Raw genomic sequence first — 16,194 nt, 5'->3', positions numbered from 1 at the left:
CTTGAACCATAGTTGATGAAACACTTTTCTGACTCTACTTCTTAGTGAAATGGATGTGTGCAACCTTAAAGTCAACGGATAACTACCACATTTACTTTTGCTGAAACATTTGAAATTAGGAGCGTGGATCAATTTATTTTTAGGAATTAAAGGAGAAGGGTAGAACACATGTCCTAGATTGCTCTGCTCCAGAACTAGATGAATTTTGACTCTGATATAATCCAGTAACATTAGCTACAATTTTGACTCATTTAAACTAAAAGATTTACTCTTTCTTGTTACTATAATGTAATTGACATAGGTGACAACAAAATTCGACACAATAATTCAGATTGATCCACCTTATCCACAACGCCGACAACTACAACCATGGTAATATATTGCTTTCATATATATTCTGACTATCTTTTCCTATCAGTAAATATTATGGACTATTAACATTTGCATTATATACATGGTCACTGAGAACCGTCAAATACTTACCTCCTTCACTCTCACAAGTACATCCACATCAGGATTTCTCATCTCTGTTCCAGTGGATGAAGAAATAGTACCTATTGCAAACATGGACTCGCAACAAGATGTCAGTACAACGTTTCTCCTTTAGTTTACGCAAAAATCTATTATAATAATTCTCATCCTTATCTTTCTCCTAACACAGGGCTACACATTTACAATTGAGGCAAAAATAACCTTTCCCACTGACCTTAAGAAATTCTATGTGTTGGTTTGTTCAAACTGTGGGATAGACTTATGATATCCAACCATATGAGAAATCGATAGTATGAACTGTGACCAGAAAAAACTGTTATTTCCTAGGTACTTTATAATGTGCATCTGGCCATACACTGTTTCACATCATTCTTATTCAAAACATCAAATCATTATGTTTTACATGTATAATGCTACAGGTGTAGGGCTCAACAATTGGAATAATTATGGATATAGAAGGAGCAAAAACTGTTGTCCTTTACTGCAGAAGAAATTTAGAAAAGGGCTTTGGATCCAGTACTACTTCTAATCAAATCATAATATGCATAATTCTCACTTAATAAATATAAATTGCTGTCCATCCTAGGGTAACTATCCATCTATGGAAGACGTTCAAACTAACATTGCCAACAAACTCTTCCATGTTCGAGCAAATAAAGCATTTGCCTGTGCTTCACGCACAACATCAGTGAAATTATACATTTACTGATCACTCAAAATAAAACAGAAACTGGATCCAGCAACTCCTCAAAAAAACAATTAAAGGTGATTTATTTGATTTACATCGACATTTATCATTTTACGCCCTCCACATTTACATCCTCAAATATTATTTGATGGTATATACTTCCCTATTTAGAAGTACGGCTAGCAAAAGCTGCAGCTCACAAGATTGTTTTCATGGCTACTTCGAGATATAATTAGTAGTATGATGATGACTCTTATGAATCTCTGTTTCCACTTTCTGGCTAACATGCAGTGGCCTTATTGATTATTTTTAGTCATTGTCAATGTTTTGCATAACTCTTCTGCATAACAACTGTAGCATTGACTTAATTTATGACTCTCTAATTACTAAACATTTAGTCGATATCATTTAATATACTCATTTAGCTGTGGTGTTTCTTTTGTTGTTCAGTCAAATAATTGTAAAGACACATGTTATGTGACATACTTTGATGGCTCCTTATAGGAAAAATCCGTAGACTAAAATCATAACACCATAAAAATGGAGTGAATATCTGGTCAGGAAAAGGCAAAAAGAACTCAAGAACAATCTGGATCTAAGCTATACAAAATTCACCAACATTAATGCTTTCTATTTGTGTAAGAGACTTGAGAATAGTAGAGTTTATGCATACCTGCCATTTTATTAAACACTTCGATTCCGAGTTTTCACTTACTGCTTGTCAATAATATCACAACAATTTTATTATAAAAGTTACTTCACAGTCAAATAACCTATGATTATTATTCAATGAGGATAATATAGTTGGGTTGATTTCTTTTGTTAATAATACATGTTTGCATAATTTTTAGCTTTACTGCTTCCTCTATGTTTTGTACATGTATATACTTGTGCTATCCTTTTTTTTTATTCCTTGTGGTATTCAACATTGAAATGAACTCTTCCCTTTCACATATTTTCACCTTTCCATTTTATATCCCTTCCCCAATGCTAGAGTGCTCCTCAATTTTCGCAGACTGTTTTCCTGTCACCTAGTAATATAATTTTCCCTAGGTTACCCAATGTTTTTGGCAGCTACTTCTGCACTTTTGGGTGGTAATATAGGTACTTTAACTTCCTGCACTATATCATTCACCATTACATTCTTTTACACTTCCATTATTTCTATAACTATCTTTCACATTTTTCGCAACAGGGAAAAGAACTGCTGACTTTTTGGCTTGTACATAGATGCTTCAAAAGCTTTGTACATAAAATGCTCCCAAAAAATCTTCGCTTATACTATAGAGGTACATAAAGCTAACTTACCTCCCTTTCTAAATCTTAATTGCATAACACACTATTTCCTAACACACTCTATATCTTAATCCCTTTATCTTAGATACAGACAATGAAGGAGCAAGCTAGCTTCAGAAAGCTTCTATGCAACTGCACTGTTAATATTTGCTTTATGCTAACATTTCCACATAATATATTCGGTAAATATTTAATCTAATGATTCCTTCTTTCGTTAAATTTACACACAAAAGGCACGAGCACTCCCCACCTAGTATCTTAATATGCGGTAGTACAAGGTAGTGATAGAGACATGTATATCAATGCGAGTATAACTTATAAGTAATTAAGATTCTTAATCTGCCTTAAAAATCAAGTAGTAACTTCCCTTTTCTAATTTATGTAATAAAATTTGAATAGACATGTTAAACGTATAGTTTAAAAAATAAATGAAGATCGATTTATTGTTGAAACTAGCTATTACAGTTATACCATAATATTTAAATGATAATAAAACTTGTGATCTTAAATATTCCACAACATGATTTCTGTAGGAATCATATGTTGTTGTACATAGTTACTATACTCAAATTTGTTCAAGAATGAAAAGACAAAGAAGCTGATGGTGGTAGTGAAGAACATGATCCAAAGAAGAACAATTGATACAGTTTGGTGAACTTTTGTGGTAATAATGCGTATTATGTGTTAGTGAAAGAAATTACAAGATAACCAAATTACAAGATTACAATTGAAAATAAAATGAAGAAAATAAATCTCTTCAGGCTAAGATGCGGATATCTCGCTCTCTTTAAGGAGATTCAAGCCCACTGCCGCAAATGTTTTCACCGGTCCAGCAGTAGTCCTATTTGACTTGTACCCTCTAGCATACAATAACCTAATCACAGAATATAACTCAACAACTCTGGACAAGAGTTGAGTCCAAAGCTCCACAAAAAAAATACCCCCCTTCAACTAATAAGAACTCTCTTTTTGACAAATTTTATGCGCTCTATATTTTTCTTGTGTGTACTAAACCAAATGAAGACCACCACTATTTATAGTTGAGAAAGTCTTCCTAGCAATGAATAGAAAGATAATGGGGTAGTAAATAGTGACAATAAAAATGCGCCTTAGGACTTACATAAGTTACAAGGTATAATGGAGGAGTAAATAATGAGATAATGGAGAAATAATATGGAGAAGTAATGGTCAAAGTTGACCACTATTCATTCTGCCAAGAAACCCAACGGACAACATTACACTTCACTATATGTTGACTAATGATAATAAAGATGACATCAAATGTCATCAACTACCAAACGGTAGTAATGCACCATAATAATGTAATTAGGCAGAAAAAGAATTGGAAATACCACTTCAATATAATTTTAATAAGAATATTAAAATGATCCAAAACCAACAATCCCCCACTCATTTTAATATTAGACAAGAGAGTATATCAGCTGAAGGAAGATTACTATGTATATTGAAGGTCTGTGTGCATTGAACCTCCACTTAGTAGAACAATAACTTTTACTCCAAAGTCGTAGTGGTCTAAGACTTGAACTATGACTGCTTAAGGGAAACAAAATATCGCTGCCTACACATAATAATCAAGGTGCTGAATGAGCTCTAAAAGCCAGCACGTTACGACTTTGTGGTATCCCGATTTCATGAGTGCTTAGGGAATAAGCCCAATTCTCATAGGAAGCGACCTACTTTCACATACATGTAGGTAAAATCTATAGAGAGTGCTCCTGTAAGCTTAACACTCCACCCATATGGGCTACATATATTCATTAAGAGTTTTTTCAACTAGACCTTCACAAATCACTACAGGAAACAATGCACTCACATCATAGGGAGGGAATAAAAAGATTGTGCATTTTTCACAAAAAAGTCATCATATGATTAGTTTTTCCCTTTGAACCTGGTTATAGTATCTCTAGTCCCCAGGTTGGGTTTTGATTAGTCCATAATTTGGACTCATTTAAGGCTATATTTTAATAGCATTAGTGTCCTCAAATGCATATTTTGTCTTAATAACTGATGTAAACCCTTGAGTTTAAGGTATTTGGAGTTAGAGACAAATCATGGACACTATTGGGCAAAAAGAAACAAAGAAAGTCTTAGGAATGAATAAAAGAAGGCCTGATGATTGATGATGTCGTTCGGTGAATCGCCAATATCATTCAACGAAATGCTAAATTTCTAAGATACCGCCTAAAGTTACAGAACGCTGGAGCTAAAATGGGGGCGAATTCGGCGAGCAGCAACAATATTCGGTGAATCGCCGATCTAGTTGGCGAAGGACAAACAGGTCGCCAAAAGTACGAAAGAAGATACAAACAAGTGCTGATAGGAGAGATAGAAGGATAATGGGCGAATCGCGGAGTCATTCAATGATACCGACCTAGATCGCCTAAAGTTACAGTAGCCAGACTAAGAAAAAGCGAAAAATGAAGGCGAGATGAAGATCAATCGGCGAATCGCCAATCCATTTGCGATACCCGACTTACTTCGCCGAGTAGCTCTGAGTAGTGACATTTCAAACTTGCTTAAATTCGTTTTGGCTAGAGAGAGAAATTCATTCAGAAAGGGAGAAAATAATTATTGAGAGAGAAAACACTATCAAAGGGTTGGGAGAGTGATTTTAACAAGATTTTGAGAGAGATTTTGTAAGAGAGAAGATTATCAATTGAATTTCATCTATAATTTTCATCTTGTACCCAACTATGGGGGTGATAATTAATTTTGATCTTTTAATTTTTTGAGATGAGTGGCTAAAACCCTTTACATGGGGTTTTGATCACGAAGCCAACTGTTGAATATACTTAATGGGTGTTTGTTAATTGCTGAGAATGGTGCTAATCTGAAGTGGGTCTAAGTTGTTGTTGTGTTTTGAGATTGAATTACGTTACGTTGTGTGTCAATTTCAGTGTTGTGCACTTGCTCGAGGGAGAGGTGTGAGGCCAAGGTGGAAATCTTAGCGTCCTTAGTAGTGGGTTTTCTTAGTTTCAGCTCGAGAGAGTGAAACAAAGAGCTTGTCCTTTGTATCCAACTCGAGAGAGTGGATTTCATGAGGGTAAAGAGCTGGGCTTCATTCAATCAGTGTTGAAGTTCACAAGAATTCAACATAGAAAATGTAATTGTTTGAAAGAAATTTACTTTTTATATGGTTCGACCTACCCACAACAAATTAGTCTATTATGAGCAGTAATGTTTACCCATTTTGTTGAGATTTAATGGTTGGCTGATCAATTCCCCGAGTCTTACTTTGATCTTTGATTACTTGAGTTGAGTTATAAGTTTGAATTGGTAGTTAAAACCCGAAATATGAGATTTGAATATTAATTGTGCAAGAAATGTTTGGTTGAATAGACTGTCATTGTACTTCCATTTAAGTGATTCGAAGGAAGCACTACTCCCTGTGGGATCGACCCGAACTCACATAGTTGGGTTATTATACTGAAGAACGATCATTTGCATTTAGTATTGGATGAAATGCTACTTGATATGTTATTCAAAATGGAGCCGTTGCCGGGGAGTAGCATTACTTAGGATTCTTTGATGGAAGATTTGACACTCTAAAAATTCGTTGGCTGTAGTTGAAGTAGTTTCGGCTACTTTGTGTAGGTAGTGGCTGAAATACGTGAAACTGAACATGAGCGAAGTAGAGATGAATGACAGCCGAGTAGGTCATCGAGAATGTATAGACGAAATCAATAGTGTCTGCAACCCAGCTCAATCGGATGGAATGGGTGCAATCTGCATCCCACGAACTGAAGAAAGTGCGATGTTTGAAGTAACTAGCACAATTCTTCATCTTCTCCAAATAAGGGGAATATATGAAGGGATAGATCACGAAGACCCGTATGAGCATGTGAGAAATTTTATTGAGGTATGCAACCCTTTTTCATTCAAAAATGTGTCTCAAGAGTCAATTCGGCTACAGTTATTCCAACTGTCCTTAATAGGAGAAGCTAATAAATGGTTAACCGAGTTACCAAACAATTCCATCACATCATGGGAAGAGCTGGTTGTAGACTTTAACACAAGATTCTTTCCTCCATCAAGGATGATGAGACTTAGAGACGAAATTCAAATTTTCAAGCGACCGGAGGGAGAACCCATCCATGAAACGTGGGTGAGATTCAAGAAGCTCCTACTTAAATGCCCAACTCATGGGCTACCAAATGATTTGTTACTTCAATATTTCTACCGGAGTCTAGATTTGGTTAATAAAAGAGTAGCTGATCAATTGGTACGAGGAGGAATAATGTTACAACCATTTGAGGTAGCTTCGTTTCTTCTGGATGAAATGACTAGGATGAACCAAGCATGGTACACCCAAGAGGATCAGGTCTCTCCATTTCATTTTCGACTAACGGAAGAACAACTTGAGAAAGAGAGAGAGAGATGAGACCATCAAGAAGATGTTAGCTCAAATGGAAGTTCTACAAGAGCACATGAAGGGTACATGTGGAGTATTTCGAGTTGAAGAGGGTTCTTCTTCCGGTTACTTAAGGCGGGGGGAGAACCAATGTTGGAACTTTAAAAGATATGAGGTGGGTTTCGACCCACGCCATCAACAACAAGGTTGAAATCAAGGTTGGAACTATAAAAGTGGAGAAGAACAAAGAAGATATCATCATGATTGGGCTGAGCAAGATGATTACTGGAAAAAGGAATATGATCACGAGGAGAACCAAAATTACTCAAGTGAAAGCCCAAAATCAAATGGGAGTGTAGGCAGCTCTCGGGTGATAGATTTATTATCACGCATACTTAATAAAGTTGAGGGGTCGGATGATTTGTTGAAAGGAATGAAAGATGAATTTTCATCATTGAACAGTAAAGTAAATTCTCATGCCGATACCATCAAAATACTTGAAGGACAACTGACTCTATTATCAGATCAGTTGACATCAAAAACACTGACGGAAGATATGAGAGAGGGCTGGCTGTAGTTACACATAGTGGAAATGTGGCAATAGGTAATGTGATGGGAAATGAAGATACTCAAAATCATGAAGAAGGTAAAGGCACGGAGGAAAAAGATCACTTATTCAACAAAACCTTGCTAAAGAACCGCAAAAAGAAGTGGAACAACTTGTTCAAATTCCAAAAGTTATGCAACCTTTACCCAAAATACCTCCACCATTTCCCCAACGCTTAAAAAAGAAGAATGAAGATGAGAAGTTCAAGAAGTTCTTGTCGGTATTTCAAAAGCTATCAATAAACCTTCCGCTGGTGGAAGCATTATTGGAAATGCCAGGATATGCCAAGTTCATGAAAGAGCTAGTCACAAAGAAAAGGTACTTGGACTGTGAAACAATTGAAGTGTCCCATAGTTGCACGCAATTATGACTAAAGAGCTGATTACAAAGAGAGAAGACCCCGGGGCATTCACCATCCCTTGCACCATTGGCATGCTCTAATTCGTGAAAGCTTTGTGCGACTTGGGGGAAAACATCAACTTAATGCCCTATGCAATATACAAGCAACTCGATTTGGGAGAACCGAAAGCAACCACCATGAGACTCCTGATGGTGGACCGATCAATCAAACATACGGTGGGGATCCTTTACGATATCTTGGTAAAGGTAGATCGGTTCATCTTTCTGGCTGATTTTGTGATTTTAAATTGTGAGATCGACGCCGAAATCCCCATTATTTTAGGAAGGCCATTCTTGGCAACTAGGAGAGCATTGGTGGATGTTGAAAGTGGAAAATTGAAGTTTCGGGTGAACGATGATGAGGTAACATTCAATATTTGTAAATCCATGAAACACCCAAGTGATATTCATGTGGTGTCCACCGAGGATGTTATTGATGCTGCGGTAGCTAGTGTGAGCCATTTGATGTGCATGAATGAACCGCTTGAATTTGTGTTTACTAATTATGATGAATCCAAAGTTCAGGGCTATGAGGAAGTAGTAGCTACCTTAACGGGATTAGGAGCATATTCAAAGAATCCAATCATGCTGGATATTGACCTAAAAAATAGAGAAAGTCCTTCTGCAAAGCTGTCAACTGAGGATCCACCTAATCTGGAATTGAAAGTCCTGCCCGCTCATCTCCAATATGCTTTCTTGGGGGAAAACAACACTTTACGAGTGATCATTGTAGCTTATTTTCTTGAATGGCATGTGAGTTTACTCATTAAAATCTATAGGATGGACCATCGCTGATATAGTGGGCATTCCCCTGGTATCTATACTCACAAGATTCAGCTTGATACATATTGTAAGCCTAGTGTAGAGCATTAGCGGAGATTGAACCCACCAATGCAAGAAGTGGTAAAAAAAGAGATCATCAAGCGGTTGGATGCATGTGTGATCTAACCTATTGCGTATAGCAAATGGGTAAGCCCGGTGCAGTGTGTACCGAAAAAAGGAGGTATCACGGTAGTCCCAAATGAAAATGGGGAGCTTGTGCCGACTAGACCAGTGACCGGGTGGAGAGTATGCATAGATTATCGGAAGCTAAACTCATAGACTGAAAATGATCACTTTCCAATGCCCTTTATGGATCAAATGCTTGACCGACTATCAGAGAGGGGATGGTACTGCTTTCTAGATGGGTACTCCGGTTACAACCAAATCTCTATTGCATCGGAAGACCAAGAGAAAACCACCTTCACCTGTTATTATGGAACGTTCACATTCAAAAAAATGCCATTTGGGCTATGTAATCCCCAACGAAATTTCAGCATTGCATGTTATCCATTTTTGCGGACATGGTAGAAGACTCTATGGAGGTATTCATGGATGACTTTTCAGTCGTCGGAGATACATTCGAAGAATGTTTGGCACACTTGAGGAAAGTACTCCAAAGATGCGTGGAAACAAACCTGGTTCTGAATTGGGAGAAATGTCACTTCATGGTGAAGGAGGGCATAGTTCTTGGGCACAAGGTGTCACAAAAAGGATTGGAAGTCGATAAGGCAAAAATTGAGGTGATTGAAAAATTACCCATGCCGATTTCAGTTAAGGGTGTTCGCAGCTTCTTAGGACACGCCGATTTCTACCGGAGGTTCATCAAAGACTTCTCAAAGATTGCACACTCCCTGTGCAAAATCTTGGAGGAGGAAGTGAAGTTTTATTTTAATGATGCTTGGATGATGGCGTTTCGAAGCATGAAAGAAAAATTAGTATCCACCCCAGTCATTATCAACCCTGATTGATCCGAATCTTTCGAAGTGATGTGTGATGCTAGTGGCACATCACTGGGAGTGGTATTGGGGGCAAAAACACAACAAGCTTTTTCACCCAATTTATTATGCGAGCAAGACTCTAAATAGTGCTCAATGTAACTACACCTTCACCAAACAAGAGTTGCTTGCGGTAGTTTATGCATTTGAGAAATTTCGGGCATATTTGTTAGGCACTAGAGTAATTTTTCACACTGATCATGCTGCACTCCATTACTTGATGGCAAAGAAGCATGCAAAACCAAGGTTGATAAGGTGGTTGCTACTATTACAAGAATTTGACTTTGAGGTTAAAGATAGAAGAGGTTGCAAAAATCAGGTGGCTGACACACTTATCGAGGTTGGAGGACAAGGAGAATGATGAACCTGAAACTGACATAAACAATTCCTTCCCCGATGAACAAGTGTTTGCAATCTCCCTTGAAAAGACCCCCTGGTATGCAGATTTCGCAAATTACATTATGTGCGAACTATTGCCGGATGAGCTGAACTTCTACCAATGAAAGAGGTTCATGTTTGACGTTAAAAAGTACTTTTGGGATGAACCTTACTTGTTTCATGAATGTGCAGATCATATCATTAGAAGGTGTGTTCCAAAAGAAGAGGCGGTAGGAATTTTCCATGCTTGTCATGCGTCGCTAGTGGGAGGCCACCATAGCGGGGTGCGTACATTTGCTAAAGTTCTCTAGAGTGGATACTATTGGTCATCCCTCTACAAGGATGCATATGAATTTGTAAAGAAATGCGCCCAATGTCAGAAGCAAGGTGGAGTATCTAAAATGCACGAGTTACCCCTTTCTCCTATTTTAGAAAGGGAGCTATTTGATGTTTGGGGAATCGATTTCATGGGTCCCTTTGTGAGCTCGTTTGGAAATAAGTATATTTTGGTGGCTGTAGATTATGTTTCCAAATGGGTGGAGGCTGTTGCACTTCCAAACAACGAAGGAAAAAGCGTCGTCCAATTTCTGAAATGCTATATCTTTGCGAGATTTGGCATTCCTAGGGCAATTATTAGTGATGGGGATCCCACTTTTGCAACAAGTGGTTCTTCGCTGCATTAAGTAAGTATGGGGTGAAACAGAAAGTGGTAACCCCATGTCATCCCCAAACAAGTGGCCAGGTTGAACTGTCAAACCGGGAGATCAAAAGCATCTTGGCCAAAATTGTGAATGCCAACAGAACCGATTGGTCTTGAAAGCTCGATGATGGACTATGGATATACCAAACCGCTTACAAAACACCTATTGGGTTGTCTCCATATCAACTAGTTTTTGGTAAATCTTGCCATCTACCCGTTGAGTTGGAACACAAAGCGTTGTGGGCATTGGAAGCCTTAAATCTAGACTGGACCAAGACCTAAAGGGGGAGAGTGGAACAATTAAACAAATTGGATGAATTCCGATTCAGAGCTTATGAAAGTTCAGCCCTCTACAAGGAAAAAATGAAGAAGTGGCATGATGCAAAAATCCTTAGGAGGGATTTTAGAGTGGGAGACTTGGTGTTACTATACAATTCATGACTTCGACTCTTCCCGAGAAAGCTCAAGTCCAAGTGGTTAGGACCATTTAGAGTGAAAAGAGTATTCACCAATGGTACCATAGAAGTTGAGGGGTAAAAGGGACCTGCATTTATGGTGAATGGGCAACGCTTAAAATTATACTTTGGAGAATGCCATGAGATTTCTTTAATTGAGGTGGTGTATCTGGAAGATGCTTGAGAGCATCTTCACGTCATGCCACGACATTAAATAAGGCGCTTCTTGGGAGGCAACCCAAATGTTAGTGTTTTAATAATGTGTATTGATTTTGCAGGAGTAGGGGTCATAAGCGAGACAAAAGTTTTCCTGATGAGTCACCGAACTATTTTGGCGAGTACGAGCACTCGGCGATCAGTTCACTCCATGGACAACCAGACAATTAGTGAAGATTCCTTGTGACCCAGCTCTACTTGTTTACACACAGATTGTTTTCATTTCTTGTCAATCTTTATTTACTGTTAATATTTGGTTAGCTTGCAAAAAATACCCACTCTCTACCCACATTGGGGACAATGTTGACTATTTTTGGTAGGGGTATTCCACTGCTCATGTCTCAATGTCCTCAGCGTTGACAACACCCCTTGTTTGTGTGGAATGTGACTATTTTTGTGCAAATTTGAGTGTCAGTTTTGATCAATATCGATGACTTAAATAGTGCTCATAATCGAACGAACATGAATTTGCAGATACGATGAGACCAAGTGAAGTTACATAGTCAATATGTGAACTCTTTGCATCTCGTTGTGACTAGCCAAGTATCAAATTGATTCTCTTGTGATGAACGTTGCACACTAGCAAGAATGTGGAGTCTTGCTTGACTTTGGTGTCAATGCCTTGTGTGATGAGCTTACTGTGAACCATGCATGATAACACCTAGAATTTCCCTGTTGGTCCGGTCGACTAAGTAAGGCTATCTCTCGATATGATCTTAGGCAACTTTGAAGAGTGTGAGCTAATTTGACATATACCTCTTTTGTGGCCCACCTTATGATTGTGTGAACCTCTTTTGAACACCACTTGAGCCTTACCTTTCTTTGGAAAAAACTCGATGAAAACATGACATTTCTTAATCCACTACCCATAATCCTCGTGATTCGTGGTTGATTAAATAGCCAACTTAGGCCAAAAACCTAAGTTAGGGGTGTGGTGAAAAGAAAAGGCAAGTTAAGAAGTGCAAGAAAAGTCCCCTTTAACCCATGGTGTTGAGAAAAATGGAACCCCTCCATACAAAAAAAAAAGAGAAAGAAAAAGAAAACGAATGAAAAAGTTGTGAAATAAAGTACAAAAGAAACGAGGTTTCGTACAATCCATGGAAGTGAATAATGGGATGACTTATGAGCATTAAAGAAGATGATGGAAGAAGAGGAAAAAGAGTGTTGAAAGCACCACATTTCATGAGGATGAAAGACACTAAGCCTAAATGCCCATACCTTTGCACTCAGCCCTATTACAGGCCTTGAAAAGACCTTTTTGATCTTGAGTGAGCTGAAACAATTGTTGATTGGAAAATACGGGCAAACCTATGGGTGAAAACATGCATTGTGTTCTTCTTTGTGAGAGTGAGCGTTGCACTTGATTCCAGAATTTTAAATGATTAAACCATTGTGTGTAATACAGAATCATTCTTTGTGTGAGGGAATTTGAATACCTTTGTTGAGCTCAAACTTGCATTTGAAGCAAGTATAGTGAGCTTGAGAATTTTTGACAATGGTGTGTCACAACTTGAATCTTTGAGGATACAATTGATCCTTGCATGAGTAAGTTGAGCCTTGTTATGTACATTCATGATTGAGTATTGTGTAGCACTGTTTGAGACATCCTTTTTGAATTGCTGAACTTGAGTTTTACTCGAGGACAAGCAAAAGTGTAAGTTGGGGGTGTTGATGAGTCCACAATTTGGACTCATTTAAGGCTATATTTTAATAGAATTAGTGTCCTCAAATGCATATTTTGTCTTAATAACCGATGTAAACCCTTGAGTTTCAGGTATTTGGAGTTAGAGACAAAGCATGGACACTAATGGGCAAAAAAGGAACAAAGAAAGCTTAGGAATGAATAAAAGTTGGCCTGATGATTGATGATGTCGTTCGGCGAATCGCCAATATCATTCAGGCAAACGCCAAATCACCAAGATACCTCTTAAAGTTACAGCACGCTGGAGCTAAAATGGGGGCGAATTCGGCGAGCAACAACCATATTCGATGAATCACCGATCTAGTCGGTGAAGGAAAACTAGGTCACAAAAAGTACGAAAGAAGATATAGGCAAGTGCTGATAGGCGATATGGAAGGATAATGGGTGAATCACAGAGTCATTCGGCGATACCGACCTAGATCGCCTAAAGTTACAGTAGCCAGACCAAGAAAAAGCAAAAAATGAAGGCGAGATGAAGAGCAATCGGCGAATCACCGATCCGTCAGCGATACCCGACTTACTTCGCCGAGTAGCTCTGAGTAGTGACATTTTAGACTTGTTTAAATTAGTCTTGGCTGGAGAGATAAATTCATCCAGAAAGGGAGAAAAGAATTATTGAGAGAGAAAACACTACCAAAGGGTTGGGAGAGTGATTTTAGAAAGATTTGGAGAGAGATTTTTTAAGAGAGAATATTATCAATTGAATTTCATCTATAATTTTCATCTTGTACCCTACTATGGGGGTGATAATTAATTCTGATCTTTTTATTTTTTGAGATGAGTGGCTAAAACCCTTTACTTGGGGTTTTGATCATGAAGCGAACTGTTGAATATACTTAATGGGTGTTTGTTAATTGTTGAGAATGGTGCTAATCTAAAGTGGGTCTAAGTTGTTGCTGTGTTTCGAGATTGAAATGCGTTACGTTGTGTGTTAATTTTAGTGTCGTGCACTTGCTCAAGAGAGAGATGTGAGGCCAAGGTGGCAATCTTAGCATCCTTAGTAGTGGGTTTTCTTAGTTTCACCTCGAGAGAGTGAAACAAGGAGCTTGTCCTTTGTATCCAGCTAGAGAGAGTGGATTTGATGAGGGTAAAGAGATGGGCTTCATTCAATTAGTGTTGAAGTTTGAAAGAATTCAACATAGAAAAGGTAATTGTTCGAGAGAAAGTTACTTTCTATATGGTTCGACCTACCCACAACAAATTAGTCTATTATGAGTAGTAATGTTTACCCATTTTGTTGAGATTCAATAGTTGGCTGATCAATTCCGCGAGTTTTACTTTGATCTTTGATTACTTGAGTTGAGCTATAAGTTTGAATTGGTAGTTAAAACCCAAAATCTGAGATTTGAATATTAATTGTGCAAGAAATGTTTGGTTGAAGGGACTGTCATTGTACTTCCATTTAAGTGATTCGAAGGAAGCACTACTCCCTGTGGGATCGACCCCAACTCACATAGTTGGGTTATTATACTGAAGAATGATCATTGGCATTTAGTATTGGATGAACTGCTACTTGATACGTTAATCAAAACGGCGCCGCTGCCGGGGAGTAGCATTACTTAGGATTCTTTGGTTGAAGATTTGACACTCTAAAAATTCGTTGGCTGTAGTTGAAGTAGTTTTGGCTATTTTGTGTAGGTAGTGGCTGGAATACGTGAAAGTGAACATGAGTGAAGAAAAGATGAATGATAGCCGAGCAGGTCATCGAGAAGGTATAAATGACATCAATAGTGTCTACAACCCAGCTCAATCGGGTGGAATGGGTGCAATCTGCATCCCACAAACTGAATAGAGTGCGATGTTTGAAATCACTAGCACAATTCTTCATCTTCTCCAAATGAGGGGAATATATGGAGGGATAGATCACGAAGACCCATATGAGCATGTGAGAAATTTTATTGAGGTTTGCAGCCCTTTTTCATTAAAAAATGTGTATCAAGAGTCAATTCGGTTATGGTTATTCCCACTATCTTTAACAGGAGAAGCTAATAAATGGTTAGCCTAGTTACCAAACAATTCCATCACATCATGGGAAGAGCTAGTTTTAGGCTTTCACACAAGATTCTTTCCTCCATCAAGGATGATGATACTTAGAGATGAAATTCAAAGTTTCAAGCGACCGGAGGGAGAACCCATCCATGAAACGTGGGTGAGATTCAAGAAGCTCCTACTTAAATGCCCAACTCATGGGCTACCAAATGATTTGTTACTTCAATATTTCTACTGGAGTCTAGATTCGGTTAATAAAAGAGTAGCTGATCAATTGGTACGAGGAGGAATAATGTTACAACCATTTGAGGTAGCTTCGTTTCTTCTGGATGAAATGACTAGGATGAACCAAGCATGGTACACCCAAGAGGATCAGTTCTCTCCATTTCATTTTCGACTAACGCAAGAACAACTTGATAAAGAGAGAGAGAGATGAGAACATCAAGAAGATGTTAACTCAAATGGAAGTTCTACAAGAGCATATGAAGGGGACATGTGGAGTATTTCGAGTTGAGGAGGGTTCTTCTTTCGGTTACTCAAGGCCGGGGGAGAACCAAGGTTAGAACTTCAAAAGATATGGGGAGGGTTTCCATGCATGCCATCAACAACAAGGTGGAAATCAAGGTTGGAACTTCAAGATTTGATTAATATATATATGAAAAAATAATTTTGAGTTGTATCTTTTATACAATTTTGTGTATACTTAGTATAATTTTTTGACAAATAATGTTCAACTAACCATCCTTCACATGGCTAAGCCATTGCATTTAAAGGAAAAAAATGAACAATTAGTGTGTGACGTAGGGAGCATGTTCTACAATTATTTCTTATTTCTCTATATATCCTCTTTGGGTGTGTGTTGGTATGAAGGAAAATATTTTCAAATTTTCCATGTTTGGTTGACTTTTAAATGTTTTGGAAAATATTTTCCAAATCAACTTATTTTCCTCACATTTAAGGAAAATAACTTCCATTAAAAAATTAAGGAAAATATTTTCCAAAATTCTACTTCATCCTTAAATGACAACATATTTTTTCTTACCCTACTCTGTACCCCATACCCAATCCTCCACATTAAAAAAA

At 37.9% G+C, this 16,194-nt stretch overlaps 1 non-coding gene across 1 annotated transcript; it reads right to left on the bottom strand.

The window, feature by feature from the left end:
• Window positions 1-15,208: 15,208 nt before the first annotated feature.
• On the bottom strand, window positions 15,209-15,315 carry LOC125819217 (small nucleolar RNA R71). Its single transcript, XR_007442446.1, has one exon. It is a non-coding gene; the product is annotated as a small nucleolar RNA R71 (small nucleolar RNA).
• Between the last annotated feature and the right edge of the window lie 879 nt (window positions 15,316-16,194).

This window comes from Solanum verrucosum, unplaced genomic scaffold (genome assembly GCF_900185275.1).
Source record: "Solanum verrucosum unplaced genomic scaffold, falcon-dt-bn FXZP01000320.1, whole genome shotgun sequence".
Classification (NCBI taxonomy): Eukaryota; Viridiplantae; Streptophyta; class Magnoliopsida; order Solanales; family Solanaceae; genus Solanum; species Solanum verrucosum.
The sequence above is the reverse complement of the archived record's forward strand: the minus strand, read 5'-3'. Positions and strand labels throughout refer to the sequence as shown.